Genomic DNA, 14,604 nt, shown 5'->3' with positions numbered 1-14,604 from the left:
GCACTAAATACAGCAAATACATATATTTGTGACTCAAGTTAGGTGAAGCCTTTTTAAGATAAAACACCAAAAGCATAATAAACCCAAGAAAAAATGGACCAACTGGACATCATCAAAATTACAACGTTTTTGTGCTTCAGTAAAACCATCTTTAACGTAAAAAGACAGGGCTTCCTTGGTGGCTCAGTGGTAAAGAATCTGCCTCCCAAAGCAGGAGCCACGGGTTTGATCCCTGATTCAGAGGATCACACAGGCGACGGAGCAACTAACCTCATCCACCCCCAACTGCTGAGCCTGCGCTCTAGAGCCCGGGAGCCGCGACTGCTGGCCCCAGGGCACTCTAGAGCCTGTGCTGCACAACAGAAGGCACCGCAACGAGAAACCCGAGCACAGCCACCAGAGCCTCCCCCACCCCCGCTTTCTGCACCTAGAGAAAGCCATCTCAGCACCCAAGACCCATAACAGCCAAAAATAAGCAGAGTATTCCAAGAAAAAAAGAAAATGAAAAGATAATCCACATCATTAGAAAAAAATTTGACAAATCATGTATCTGATGAGGGACTGGCGTTTAGATTATATAAAAAGCTCTCACAGCTCAATGTTAAAAACACAACTGATATTTTAAATAGACAATAGCTACTTCTCTACAGATAACAAATGGTTAATAATCACATGAACAGACGCTAAGCATCATTTGGAAAATGCAAATCAAAACACAAAGGAAAAACACTTCATACCCACTAAGGTGACTATAGTCAAAAAGAAGAAAATGACAAGGGTTGGTGAGAATGTGGACAAACTGGAATCCTCACATACTGTTGGGAGGAATGAATAAAAAATAGTGCAGCCTCTTAGGAAACCAGTTCAGAATTTCCCTAAATTCTAAGGATATAATTACCATAATACCCAGCAATTCTAATCCTAGGTACATTCCAAGAGAACCAAAAGCATTATATCCACACAAAAACTTGTACACGAATGTTCATAGTAGTGTTATTTGCTATAATCAAGAAGTGAACACAACCAAACATTTTACTTACTAGGTTACCTCTTTAGTATAAACAACAGAAATCAGAAAAAGTCGGTATAAGAGATGCACAAGGAAATGTACGGAGGAAGGGTCTCAGAGTTCTCAGAGCCCACCAATCTTCTTGAGAATCTTCATGTGGTCACCAATCCGGAAGCTCTCCGAACCATGAGCCATGTTCTTTCAGAGTATTTATGAAGGTTTCCTAATCTGGGCATGTTTGACTAAATAACTGGCAATTAATTCAACCGCCAGCCCCCTTCCTCTCCTAGAGGGTGGAACTGAAAGTTCTAATCCTCTCAACATGTTTGGTTTCCCTAGGTACTTTCCAAAAGTCACCTCATTAACATAAACTCAGGAGTTGATTTCAGGGGTTTGTCATGAATATCAAAACACCTTTATCACTCTAATCACTTAGAAAATTCCAAGAGTTGTAGGGGTTCTATGCCAGAAACCTGACAAAGACCAAATACACGCTTCTTACTATAAATCACATGGGGGCTGGGGGAGCACTGAACTGATATAGCATGATTTCCTGGATACACTGTTAGGAAAAAATAAGGGTCTCACACACACAAATGAGAATATAATCAACCTTGAGAACTTGTGTGCAGCAAAGGACACAATCAACAGAGTGAAAAGGCAACCTACAGAATGGAAGAAAGCATCTGCAAATCTGATGGGGGCTAATACTCAGAATAAATGAAGAACCTCCCACAGCTCAACAGCAAAAGTCAAATCGCCCAAGCTTCCCTGGCGGCTCAGTGGTAAAGAATCCGCCTGCCGATGCAGAAGACACAAGTTCGATCCCTGGTCTGGGACGATCCTGCTGCCACGACTACTGAGCCCGTGCTCTAGAGCCGTCGCACTAATGCCCGCAAGCCTTAGACGACTGGGCAACAAGAGCAGCCACCGCAACGGCAAGCCCACGCGCTACAACCAGAAAGCAGCGCCGGAAGGCCGCGACTGAAGACAAGACCCAGGACAGCCAATCAATAAATGAAATCACTTTTAAAAAAACAAGGTTCACAAGTCTTTTATAGCATGCCTCTTTTGTACGGAAGAGAAAATAAGAATGCAGACATAAACACACCATACTTTGGATGGGTGAAAAAGGAATAGACAGCTTAGAAACAGAAGCAAGATTTATATACTCTTTCAATATTGTATCAAGTTTTAAGCCATGTAAATATTTACTATGTTAAAAAGTAAAGAAAAAAACACACCCAATCATGAAAAGCAAAAAGTCTGACTTGATAGTCAAAACTAATCAAATGGATCAAATAAACAAAAAAGTGTCATTTCAAGCAACTTTTGAACACAGTTCTTTTGGGGGGGTGGGGAGTGGCTGTGCTGGGTCTCTGCTCCTGCAGGCAGGCTTTCTTTAGTCGCAGTGACAGGGGCAGTGGTGGGCTACTCTGCAGCTGGGGTGCGCAGGCTTCTCACTGCAGTGGCTTCTCTTGTTGCTGAGCCCAGGCTCTGGATCACATGGACTTAGCTGCCCACAGCATGTGGGATCTTTCCAGCCCAGGGACTGAGCCAGTGTCCCCAGTACTGGCAGAAGGACTCTCAACCACTGGCCTACCAGGGAACGTCCCATAACTGCTCATTTTTAGTGGAATACAGTCTAAGGAAAAAGGACTAAAAAGAATCAACTGCACTCAGTTGAATCTGCTTTCTTTGTAACAAATCCCAATAATAATGTTCACTTTAAACTACCTGTGGAGAATTCATGTCAACGTATGGCAAAACCAATACAATACTGTAAAGTAATTAGCCTCCAATTAAATAAATTTATATAAAAAAACAAAATAAATAATAAGTTGGAATTTAAAATACTAATATAAACAGATGGTTTCTGAAAACATTTTCTAGCTCTGTCCAATGAAGGAAGCCTAGAACACAGATATTCTAATAAGTGTATATATTACCAAGCACCCACATCTTAAATTTATAAATATCATTTTCTATCAAAAGAAAATAAGACTTTTTGGAAAAATAGAAAAATATAAAAAAGGAAAACACAGAAAGACACGGGTTATTTTGTTTTGCTAAAAAAAAAAAAAAAAAAAAAAACAAGAAAAAAGCTCTCAAAGATTAATTCCGTTCAGCGAGAAGGAACACAAGAGCGAACTCCCTGGGGGACACAGAGCTCCCACTGCAGGGGGCATGGGTTCTATCCCCATCTTGGAAGAAGTCACGTGGCATGACAAAAAAACACCACGGGTTGGGCTAGGGATACAAGAACCAGCTTAAAGAGGGACTCACACTAGCCAAGTCTGCAACAACTTAAGCATGGAAAACAGTAACAACTACAACACATCAGAGGAAAAAAAAAGGTAATACTCCAAAAATCAGGAGAAAACAAAACTAGCAGACTAGACTCTTAAAGAAAAGTTAGTCATTAAAGAAAAAAAGGCCACAGAAACAACTGAACAATCACAGACTAGAGAGGGCTTCGCTGGCGGCTCAGTGGTCAGGAAATCTGCCCGCCAGTGCAAGGGACGCAGACTGACCCCTGATCTGGGGAGACCCCAGAGGTCTCAGAGCGACTAAGTCCGTGTGCCCCAACTACTGAGCCTGCGCTCTAGAGCCTGGGAGCCGCAACTAGAACAAAGCTCACTCAGCAATGAAGACCCAGCAGAGTCAAAAAGGAATAAATTTTTTTAAGTTTAAAAAAAATTATAAAGACTAAAGAAATGTGACAATTAAATACAACATTCAATTCTAGACTGGAACCTAAATTACAGAAGAGAAAACTCTGTAAGGGATGTGGCTGAGACAACTGGAGAAACTGGAATAAGAAATCTGAATATCAAATCTTGTACCTACATTAAGTCCGTTAGTTCCGTTCAGTTGCTCAGTCATGCCCGACTCTTTGTGACCCCATGGACTGCAGAACGCCAGGCTTCCCTGTCGATCCCCAATTCCCAGAGCTTGCTCAAAACTCAAGTCTGCAGAATCTATTAATATCCTGGGTATTTAAGGGAATGGTGTTCTTACGGGAAAGATGCACGCTGGCTATCAAGGACTCCAGACGTTTCAGGAAAAAACAAGGGAATAGGCGGGATTCCCTGCCAGTCAGCTGAAACTACTGAGCCCAAGGGCTGCAACTACGGACGCCCGCACGCCTAGAGCCTGTGCTATGCAAGAAGAAAAGCCGCCGCAATGAGAAGCCACTGCACCACCACCAGAAAGCAGGCCCTGCTCGCCACAACTAGAGAGAGTCCACCCACTGCAACAAAGACCCAGAGCATCAAAACCATAAGTAAATAAAACTTGAAAAACTAGAAAGGAGGGGGAAGCACTTTTTTTTTAAAACAGAAAACAGCCAAGAAATAACAGAGCCGTGAGGAGAGTTTTTGTAGAAAGTTCACTTACTCAATTTCTGTAACTCCAAATTAAATGACTGGGCCATCATCAACCGCTAGGTGACAGGGGAAATGTACCTTTCCAGTGAAGAAATTCAACGGGCCCCACACTCACCAAGTAAATTCAGCACTGCAAACAGGGGCAAACATCTGGAAATCCTCACCAACTTATTAATAGACCACTAGAAACAAAAGAACCAGAATTCTGTCTTTCCTGATGCAATGCAAATTACACACTACCAACTAGGAAGTATTTGTGCCAAAAATACTGACCCAAATTTAATTAAACCTCTCTAGATCTAACTTTCAATTTATAGGAAATTTAAAAATAGAAAAACAAGTTAAATGACATTTTAAGCATTCAGTCAGAAAATCCCAAATATGGGATATTCTTTAAAAAGTCCACGCCAGAGAGAATATTAACTGAAAGTGAAAGTGAAGTCGCTCAGGTGTCCAACTCTTTGCGACTCCAGGGACACCAGGCTCCTCCGTCCATGGGATTCTCCAGGCAAGAATACTGGAGTGGGCTGCCATTTCCTTCTCCAGGGGATCTTCCCGACCCAGGGTTAACGTTAACTGACTAAAGCATAATAAAGGGAATTGTTTTTATACAGTTTCAGCCGGAGGCTAGTTTGCAATAAAAATAAAGTGTAGAAAAATGGCATTAAAGAGGTATTTAGGGAACAAATGGCTTTCCTGGTGGCTCAGAGGTTAAAGCATCTGCCTGCAATGCGGGAGACCCGGGTTCGATCCCTGAGTCAGGAAGATCCCCTGGAGAAGGTAATGGCAACCCACTCTAGTACTCTTGCCTGGAGAATGCCATGGAGGGAGGAGCCTGGTAGGCTACAGTCCATGGGGTCGCAAAAAGTCGGACACGACTGAGCGACAAACTACTAGGGAACAAATAGCATGATATCAGCATTTACTTTCAACTGGTTGTTGAGGGGAGAGGTATGCTGAGAGTTAAAGCAAAATGGACAAAATGTTGGTAACAGATAAATCTAAATGAAAGGCAATAGGCGTCCACTGCGTTCTTCTTTCAGCTTTTCTGAATGTTTGCAATTTATCCTAACACACAAAGGAAAAAAGTTACCAGAATATCCTACACACAAATAAAGGGAAACTGCTCCTTAAGCGTATCTTACTAAGTGGGGACGGTAAACAGCAGGTGGCGATATAACAAAGTCAGCCTTAAAGCACAGCCCACCCAGGGACCCGCTCAAAACGGAAGGCATAGTGTCAGGGGCTAAAGTAACAGAAGGTGGTCACACAGACCTTAGGTTAACCAGAGGCACAGCTGAAAATAAATATTCACTGAAGACCTCACTAACGGGACAAGACGTAGCTGGACTTTGAAAAATGGACAGGATATGCAGTATGAAAGGAGGAGGATGGGGAAACAGGTCACCAGTAACGGCAAAGGAGCAGAAATAAACCCAGTCTGTGTGAAATACAGATCTCAGGAGAGTCACGATGAGAAGTTTTGTACAAAAATCATTCACTCAATTTTTATAATGCTTTAGGCTTTTTGAGCACAAAAAATATATAAGGCACTACAGCATCTGCCTTCTAAGAGCTGACAAAGTAGTGGAGAAGCTACGCTCCAATCAAAATACACTGAACAGGACTTCCCTGGTGGGCCAGTGGTTGGGACTCCGCCTGCCAGTTCAGGGGACCCGGTTCCATCCCTCGTCCCGGAAGATGCTACACGCCATGAGACAACGGAGCCCTGCGCCACAACCGAAGGCTGCAACCTAGAGCCAGGGCTCTGCAAACCACAACTGAAGAAAACCCACATGCTCAGAGGAGCCAAAAATAATCAAATAAAATTAAATCTAAAAAATACATTAAGAAGAGATACACACAAAACTCTTAAATAACACAGGGAAGGGAGTATTTACTTTACCAGAGGAATGAGGCTGATCCAGTCTTTGTTTCCAACAAAGACAATTGAGTTAATTTTTTTAAAGTGAAAATGGGGAAGGTAGAAATGGACAAAATGGATGAGGGGGTCAAAAGATAAAAACTTCCAATTCTAAAGTAAGTTAAACATAGCAACTACAGTTAACACTATATTGCATATTTAAATTTTCTAAATGAGTAGATCTTAGAAGTTCTCATAACGAAAGGAAATTATAACTGTGTGGTGATTATTCTGCAATATATACTAATAGTGAAGCATTATCCTACATATGTACAACTGAAACTAACATCGCAATTTAAAAAAAAAAGGACTTCATCAAATTCAAGTCACAAAAGAAAAATGCCAAAATTTGCTGAATGCTTACTAGGTACTAGACACTTTTTTTTTTTTTTTACCTTTGAGACAAGTACTATAACTAACATTTTTAAACTGAAGTTCAGCATGTAAGTGACCTAATGTAAAAAAGCTAGGTAGTGGCGAGACTAACCAGTAGAAAGACCTTCAAACCTAGGTCTAACTACTGCTAAAACCCATAGCCTTTCCAATACTACCTAGATCTTAGAAAATAACAAGCACTCAAATTATGATTATAAGGTACAACACAAACATTATAGTCAGTCACTACCAGAAAATACTAAAACGTTCTAAGGCCAGAAAGGATGAGAGTAAGGTAAAGATTTTCCAATACTATGCCTTATATGAATCTCAGAGAAACTTTCACTAATCGAAAAGAAAAAAATCTCTTACAAGCGAAAGTTACAACACAAATAAAATCCTGGAATAATGTTTGGCAGGAAACTAGGACAATTTGGAGTCTTAAAAAACAAGTCTGGAATACTTAAACAACTGGTGAGCTGGACAACTAAATATACTTTGATAATGAAGATTTCTAATCTTCAGGCTCTAATTAATACTATTTTATCTAAAAGTCCTATTTTTTTGCTAAGCAACCTCAAAAGGATTACATAAACACATTCTTAGGTGAAAAGCTTTCACAAATATCTTTGTCAAAATATTTGTGACAGTTATAAAACTTTCTTTGCCTTACTTTCTTCATTCTTATTCTGAAATATGGAACAGTTTCAGCAACAACCAATTAACATTTTTCCCTATGTAGTGAGGGTCGGACATGACTGAGCAACTTCATTTTCACTTTTCACTTTCATGCACTGGAAAGGGAAACAGCAACCCACTCTAGTGTTCTTGCCTGGAGAATCGCAGGGACGTGGGAGCCTGGTGGGCTGCCATCTCTGGGGTCGCACAGAGTCGGACATGACTAAAGCGACTTGGCAGCAGCAGCAGCAGTGTGAAAAGTATACAGAACTTGTTACTTAGCATGCAGAGCTCTGAATAGCACCTTAAACGGTTACTAAAAGTGTAATTAAAGCCTTCAGTTCAGTTCACTTGCTCAGTCGTGTCCGACTCTGCGACCCCATGAATCCCAGCACACCAGGCCTCCCTGTCCATCACCAACTCCCGGAGTTCACTCAGACTCACGTCCATCGAGTCAGTGATGCCATCCAGCCATCTCATCCTCGGTCGTCCCCTTCTCCTCCTGCCCCCGATCCCTCCCAGCATCAGAGTCTTTTCCAATGAGTCAACTCTTCGCATGAGGTGGCCAAAGTATTGGAGTTTAAGCTTCAACGTCAGTCCTTCCAATGAACACCCAGGGCTGATCTCCTTGCTGTCCAAGGGACTCTCAAGAGTCTTCAACACCACAGTTCAGAAGCATCAATTCTGCTACGCTCAGCTTTCTTCACAGTCCAACTCTCACATCCATACATGACCACTGGAAAAACTATAGCCTTGACTAGACGGACCTTTGTTGGCAAAGTAATGTCTCTGCTTTTGAATATGCTATCTAGGTTGGTCATAACTTTTCTTCCAAGGAGTAAGTGTATTTTAATTTCATGGTGCAATCACCATCTGCAGTGATTTTGAAGCCCCCCAAAATAAAAGTCTGACACTGTTTCCACTGTTTCCCCATCCATTTCCCATGAAGTGATGGGACCAGATGCCATGATCTTCGTTTTCTGAATGTTGAGCTTTCAGCCAACTTTTTCACTCTCCTCTTATGTCAGGGTAAAATTGATGGCAAAATCTGCGTTTTGATATTTTTCACCAACCAAAGAATGCAAGTTAAGCCATCAACTTCAGAGATAAGGATTTATCTTTTTCCTAAAGCAGTGTGATTTAAGGCCAACTTTCTACAAAAAATTCTTCCCCTAAATACCAAAAGTTAAAAATTTTCTCTAAACTTCAAGAAAAAGGGCCAAATACAGAAAGTAAGGCCTCAACATAAATACAAATCGATAGAGTATTTTGTCTTCTTCTAGGCAAGGAAACCAATTAAAAAGTGCAAAAGTACTTTAAGGTAATAAGAGAGGCCAAATGCAATTAAGATTAGCGGGGGGAAAAAATACCATCGGGGAACAATGAACACGCTTCTGTTTAACTAAAAAGTTTTTGTTTGAATTAAATAGGTCTATCTCTGCATCACATTCACAGGCCAAAATACGGCGTGCGCTAGATCTCCAGAGGGTACTTAAAAGTCCACGCAGGCTTCGTAAGAGGTATTCCTTTTACACAGGCTTTTTGTTCATATTCTAGTCTTCCAAAGTTCCCGGAACACTCAACATAATGTTATCTGAGTAGAAAATACTTCAAATCATTCATGACAGGTTTTCTAGAAATAATCCATGCATTTCTGATTTGATTTAAACAGGTCCAATTACCGAATTCCCTATCGACCCGCCTCCTTCTTTCTCCGGAAGGACCACCAATTACAAGGGTTTACATGCACGTATCAACAGTTTTTATATTTCCTCAAAAAAAAAAAAGAATGCCTTCTATGATCCTAAGTATCTAACTGCCAGAACTCAAAATCAGAAATGTGCAGGGAGTTACTAACGGCCACTTGCAGAGAGCACGATCTAAACCAAACAAAACAGTAATAAAGCTATTCCAAAGGAGCAGGAGCAGGGGTTTTTTGCCAATCTAGCTGTGGACTTATACCTGTTAAAATTACAGACTTCAGGTCACGATAAAAACGAGGCTAACTAAACCTTCACCGTTTTACAGGTTTCGTATTAACTAACTTCCCATGACCTCTTCAACCAACCACTCAAACCATTCAACTCTCGGCCCAACCCCTTCCACTCCCGCCCCCAATTTCAGTTTTAAGGCGCTTCACTCCTCCAAACTTCAGTGTTTTCCGCGGCCTACCCTACCTACGTCTTCGCGTCGCCACAGGTCTCAAGTCAGGGCCTTAGCCTTACTATGTCCGCCATTCCCGGTATGCCTCAAGCTGCTAGCCCCCTCCCGTAAGGCCCAAACCCGCCTCAAAGAGCCCTCGGGAGGTCGATCCTCCCAGCTCTTCCAACTCGTCCACAGGCACCCCTAAGGTCCCCAAAGCACGCAACGGCCGAGCATGAAAATGGCGGAGTGCGGCCGCCTGCTGCAGGTGAGCGGTCCCATGCCGCCGCCGCACTCACCCTCGGGCGCTGATCAGAGGTCCTAACGACTGGCGAGCGATATGTTCGTCTTCACAGTCAGGAATGTCTCTCCCGTCGGGCCCCCTCCCTCCTCCCCTCTCAATCCCACTCCTCCAAAAGAGCAGCCGCCATCTTCCCTATGAGCCACCGAGCGCACGTCCGTGTGTCATCACGCACCGGCGTACGCTTCTACGTCACGCGCGCCTGGGCCGAAGGGCTCCGTAGGGCTAACTCTGCGCATGTGCGTAGCTGAGAGGCGGGTCCTGGCCGGAACCTCACGCGGCCTTTCGGAGCGACTTCTTTGTTCCGGCTGAGAGGAGGTCTGCACTCCTTGGGGAGAAGGAACTAGGGAGGTTGTGCCGCTTTACTTTTTTCATCCTGTGCGCTAACCCCAGTGCCCTTAGGAATAACTCTTTTTGGAAAATTTGACTGAGAAATTTTGTTCGTGGGCGGTACTGCAGTTGCTCATATGCTTGTTCATCCGTGAAATTAGGGGGTCTGGCTGACAATATTTTTAAGAATTTGAAGAAGCGCAGCGAGCTGAGTCAAGCACGTTTGTGTCGTTTGCGCATTCCCAGTGTCTCTTAAAGTATCTCCTTTCTAAATGAGAGTGGATACTGAGTTATAAAACTTGAGCCCTAGGGTACAACCAGTTTAGAAAACTGTTCCCGCAGTGTCTATTAAAGCTAAGCATACACTCACCCTAAAACGCAGCAGTTGCCCTGCAAGAGAACCGAGTGCACGTGTCCACCAAAGGTTTATTACATGAGAATGTTCATAGGAGCTCTGTAATAGGGCTTTCCTGGTGATTCAGACAGTAGAGAATCCGCCTGCATGCAGGAGGCCTGAGTTCAATCCCTGGGTCTGGAAGATCCCCTGGAAAAGGAAATGGGTACTTGTCCCAGTAGTCTTGCCTGTGGACAGAGGAACCTGTGTACCAGTAAATAAATTGTGGTGTGGTCATGCCATTGACAGGGACAGAGTAAAGGGACAAGTGTGCTCGGTCACTCAGTGGTATGGGGCTTTGCATTCCCAAGGACAATAGCCGGACTGGCTCCTTTGTCAGCGGAATTTTAACAGAAAGGTGGAGTAGGTTGCCATTTCCATTTCCTTTCCCAGGGGATCTTACCCAGGGATTGAACCCTTGTCTCTTGCCTCTCCTGCATTGGCAGGTGGATTCTTTGCCACTGTGTAACCATGTAGGTGATTAAATAGTTAATCCCACTAGAGAATTTTAAGTAGAAAAAATAGGCGAGACCCCTGTTAGTTAATGATTATTAAAGAGAGTTGGTGGGAGACAGGCCTGAAAGCAATAAAACAATGGTGGCGTGAGACCCACATCCTACCTAGTGAGCTCAGTAAGTTAATGATCTCTAGGACATGCTCTCTGCACGGACAGAAAACAATCTGTGGACCTAGCTTGCCATGTAGGGATAAGAAAACCCATGCCCAGCTGGTAGAAGGAGCGGATAATGAAAGCATGACTTCTACTCAAGACAAAGTTCTTCTCCCCCTCCCCCCTTTTCCTCTGATTATGAAACTGTAGCCCACTAAGTTCTCAGGGCACGGCATCCCCTTGCCCGCCTGTTGTAAACCTCAGGAGCATCCTGTTCTAATCAAGTCACTTCTCATCTACCACTTTGCCTCTTGCTGAATTCTTTCTGTTCTGAGACATAAAGAACTGTGGTACCAGAGCACTTCAGAGCCCCTGAAACAACACCTAACAGTTTGAAAAGCAATTAACCAAGCTGACGCCAGTGATGTTCAGTGCTTGATTTAGATATTTTGAGTATTTTGGCTGTCTTTCTCATGGTATGATGTTAATGGTTCTCAATTACTGCAACTGGTCTACCTGACCCTGAAGCATCATGCAGCAAGAAAAAATCTCCAGCATGAAACTTGGCCAACCACTTTGACATGTTTGATCAGTCACAGCACCTTCACCATACATTGCACAAATCCTTTTTTTTTTTTTTTTTGGCATTTCAGTTGTGCTTTTACCTTTGTTGAAATAATAAAGCATGATGTGCCAAAAAATGTTGCTTTTCCTTCCATCTTCAGTCTTAAAATGGCTACACAAAACTCACTAATTTTGATTTTTTTTTAATGCAAGGCTAATATGACAGCTATCACAATATAACCTAACAAAATTGTTTCAAATGAAGTTAAAGACAACTAAGCACTACTAGAGCCATCTTACAGAAAAAAAACGAAATTAATTTCTTGGCCAACCCAATACATATCTTAATTATAAAATTATTGTTTTTTTCTTGGTAAAAAGTGCTAACCATCGTTTGACAATGCACAAACTTGGAAGCAACAAGCAAAGATTTAGGAAATCTACACTACTCCAGAGTAGTGTTAAAAAACAAAATTGAGTAAATTTAAAAGATTTTGATTGACTTTATTTAATGATTCATGAATCAGGCAGTACCCAATCTAACAGACGGAAAGGTGCTCCAAGGAGAGTATAGGCAGAAGGGACAAGGACGTTCTCCTAACGAAAAGTAGAACGGTGGCAAAGTCACTTTCCTTTATGGGATGAGATGTATCAAGTAGGATACTACTTAACTAGAGCTGTTTATGCGATTCTTGGTTGACTGACTTAGGATTGCATTCCCAGGAGAGCCAAAAGTGTAATTAAATCTCAGTTTGGTGCTGTGAAACTTAGCATAAGTGACTCCATTTGGGGCCTGTTGTATTGTTTTTGTCAGTTTCCCCCTTTCAATGAGATGCTCAGGCTAACTGAGATGTGATCGAAGGAACTGGCATTACTCCCAGCTATTGCTGTGAAGTTCTCTTAAGTTTTTGCTGAATCTGTCTGTGGTGTTTACAGGCCGCAACATCAGATTCACATACTTTAAGTCAGTCATTCTCATCACTCCTTTTCTGATGCTCTGGTTTTAGGGAGATCTTTTGTAGCTCTTTAGTGGCTGCAAACATACATTTGAAGATTTTCAGAAAACACTGAGCCCTGAGGAGACTACTATGATTACCACAAGCAGGATAATTCCCAATACCTGGCATGTACTTTGGAGCTGCAGCCCCCAAGACCCAAATCAATCAGAATCAAATAAATCAGAGAAAGACCACATTGAAGGGGTCATCTTCTTAAGATGACTGGTCTGTTGCTGATCTTACACAGCCGAATCTTAGCTTCTGCAGAAGTGTCAATCCATGTGCAACAAGTCACGCTAGCTTTAACACAGACTCCTCCTTACTCAAGAGATAGTCAAGGATTATTCTAGTATCAGAAACCATTTCTGCCAGAGTCTAGGGATTTTTATCAGACAGCTATGGCTTTAGCAGCAGGTTCTACAATATCTTCAAGAGTTGAGGAAAGGTTCCTGGTCACAACCTCATTTGCACTTACCCCTAGCCAAGGGAGTAGGAACCTGCCATAGGAAGTGAATATGAATCATAAGTGCCTCCTAGTAATTGCCATTTGGGTCTGTGGCTCAGAACTGAAAAAGCGATGGCCACGGAGCTCAGTAAAATTTAAGAGTGTGTTGAAGGAGCTTCCCAGGTGGCACAGTGATGAAGAATCCACCTACCAATGCAAGAGACACAGATGCGGGTTTGACCCCTGGGTCAGGAAGATCTCCCGGAAAAGGAAATGGCAACCCACTCCGGTATTCTTGCCTGGAAAATCCCTGGACAGAGGAGCCTAGTCGGCTACAGTCCATGGCGTCGCAAAGAGTCAGACATGACTGAGCAACTGAGCATGCACCCACAAAATGCACAGGCAGTTCTTTTCATCCATTCTGCTGGTCTGTGTCTTGTAAGTGATATTTTTAGACCATTCATATTTAAAGTGTTATTGAGATAGGTGGATTAACGTATACCATATTTGTAACTATTTTCTATCCTTTGCCCTTGTTCTCCCTTTTCTGTGCTACTGTCTACATCCCTTGAGCTGAGCAGGCCACAGGAAACTTTAAAAGAGCTCTGACTTCCTAATCATCACTCATACAAGTCAGTGTTTTCCCCATGATCTGCAGCGTGCAAACGTGAGAATTATGAAAAACAAGAATAAGGCTTGATTGTAAATTATGAAGAAGACCCAAGGGTTCTGAGACAAAAATTGCGAGAGAGGTTGAGAAAGGGAATGAACCTGTTGCATTCGATAAGAGGACTGCCTGCTGCTGCTGGGAGGGGCAGGAAGAGGACTTCTGTCCACGGACAACGGCCGCAAACCACCCGCTTCTGTGGAAACCTGCAGAGCAGGGGAGGGAATGCTGTATCTCTGGGTGCCCACTTTGCGCCAGGATCACAGAGGTCAGCCCTACATGTGTGTATCTCATTGAAACGGGGCTCATACAAGGTCCAGCCCGGAAAGAACATAGACACTGACTCCTTCTCTAGGAGACACTATTCACGCAGGCTAGCATTCACCTCTTAGACGCCAAGGGAGTGACTGGATCCTAACCTGGGGGAAAATGACTTGGTTGGCCCAACGGTTTTGTGTCCAACCGAACCCTGGCAGCTGATGAGGGAACTGTAACAAGAAGGTTACTCCCTGTGCCCGCCTCGTAGGCAGGGTTCCTGGGGTAGAGACCGGGATGAACATGCCCCTAAAGGCAGTCTTGCTGGCAGTGCTACTCGGCTCTTGGCCAGAAGAATGGGGACTCTACCAGGGCAGGCCCCTGGGGATGTGATTTATGGTAGGGGAAGGAGTGCATCTAAAAACGGGGTTGCTGTTATTCTAGTGCTGGGTCCTGTGGCCACCATGGGGGTTCTCTGACCAAAGAAGCCCCAGGTGTTGAGGGCAGAGCTTTCCCCATCGCG

The 14,604-nt window shown here is 43.2% G+C and overlaps 1 protein-coding gene across 7 annotated transcripts in view; it reads right to left on the bottom strand.

Moving 5' to 3' along the window:
• The window catches only part of WDR33 (WD repeat domain 33), a 113,241-nt gene extending 103,219 nt beyond the window's left edge, over positions 1-10,022 (bottom strand). For 5 of the 7 annotated variants that reach the window (XR_011254451.1, XM_069576866.1, XM_069576867.1 and 2 more), the window contains exon 1: positions 9,817-10,014. The gene's annotated coding sequence lies outside the window, so the exon portion shown is untranslated. Of the gene's footprint in view, positions 1-9,816 lie in introns of all 7 variants that reach the window. The other 2 variants (XM_069576863.1, XM_069576864.1) reach the window with 1 other exon arrangement.
• Between the last annotated feature and the right edge of the window lie 4,582 nt (positions 10,023-14,604).

The sequence above is a fragment of the Ovis canadensis genome, chromosome 2, assembly GCF_042477335.2.
Source record: "Ovis canadensis isolate MfBH-ARS-UI-01 breed Bighorn chromosome 2, ARS-UI_OviCan_v2, whole genome shotgun sequence".
Lineage (NCBI taxonomy): Eukaryota > Metazoa > Chordata > Mammalia > Artiodactyla > Bovidae > Ovis > Ovis canadensis.
Note: the sequence above shows the minus strand (reverse complement) of the source record. Positions and strands in the feature narration are given on the sequence as shown.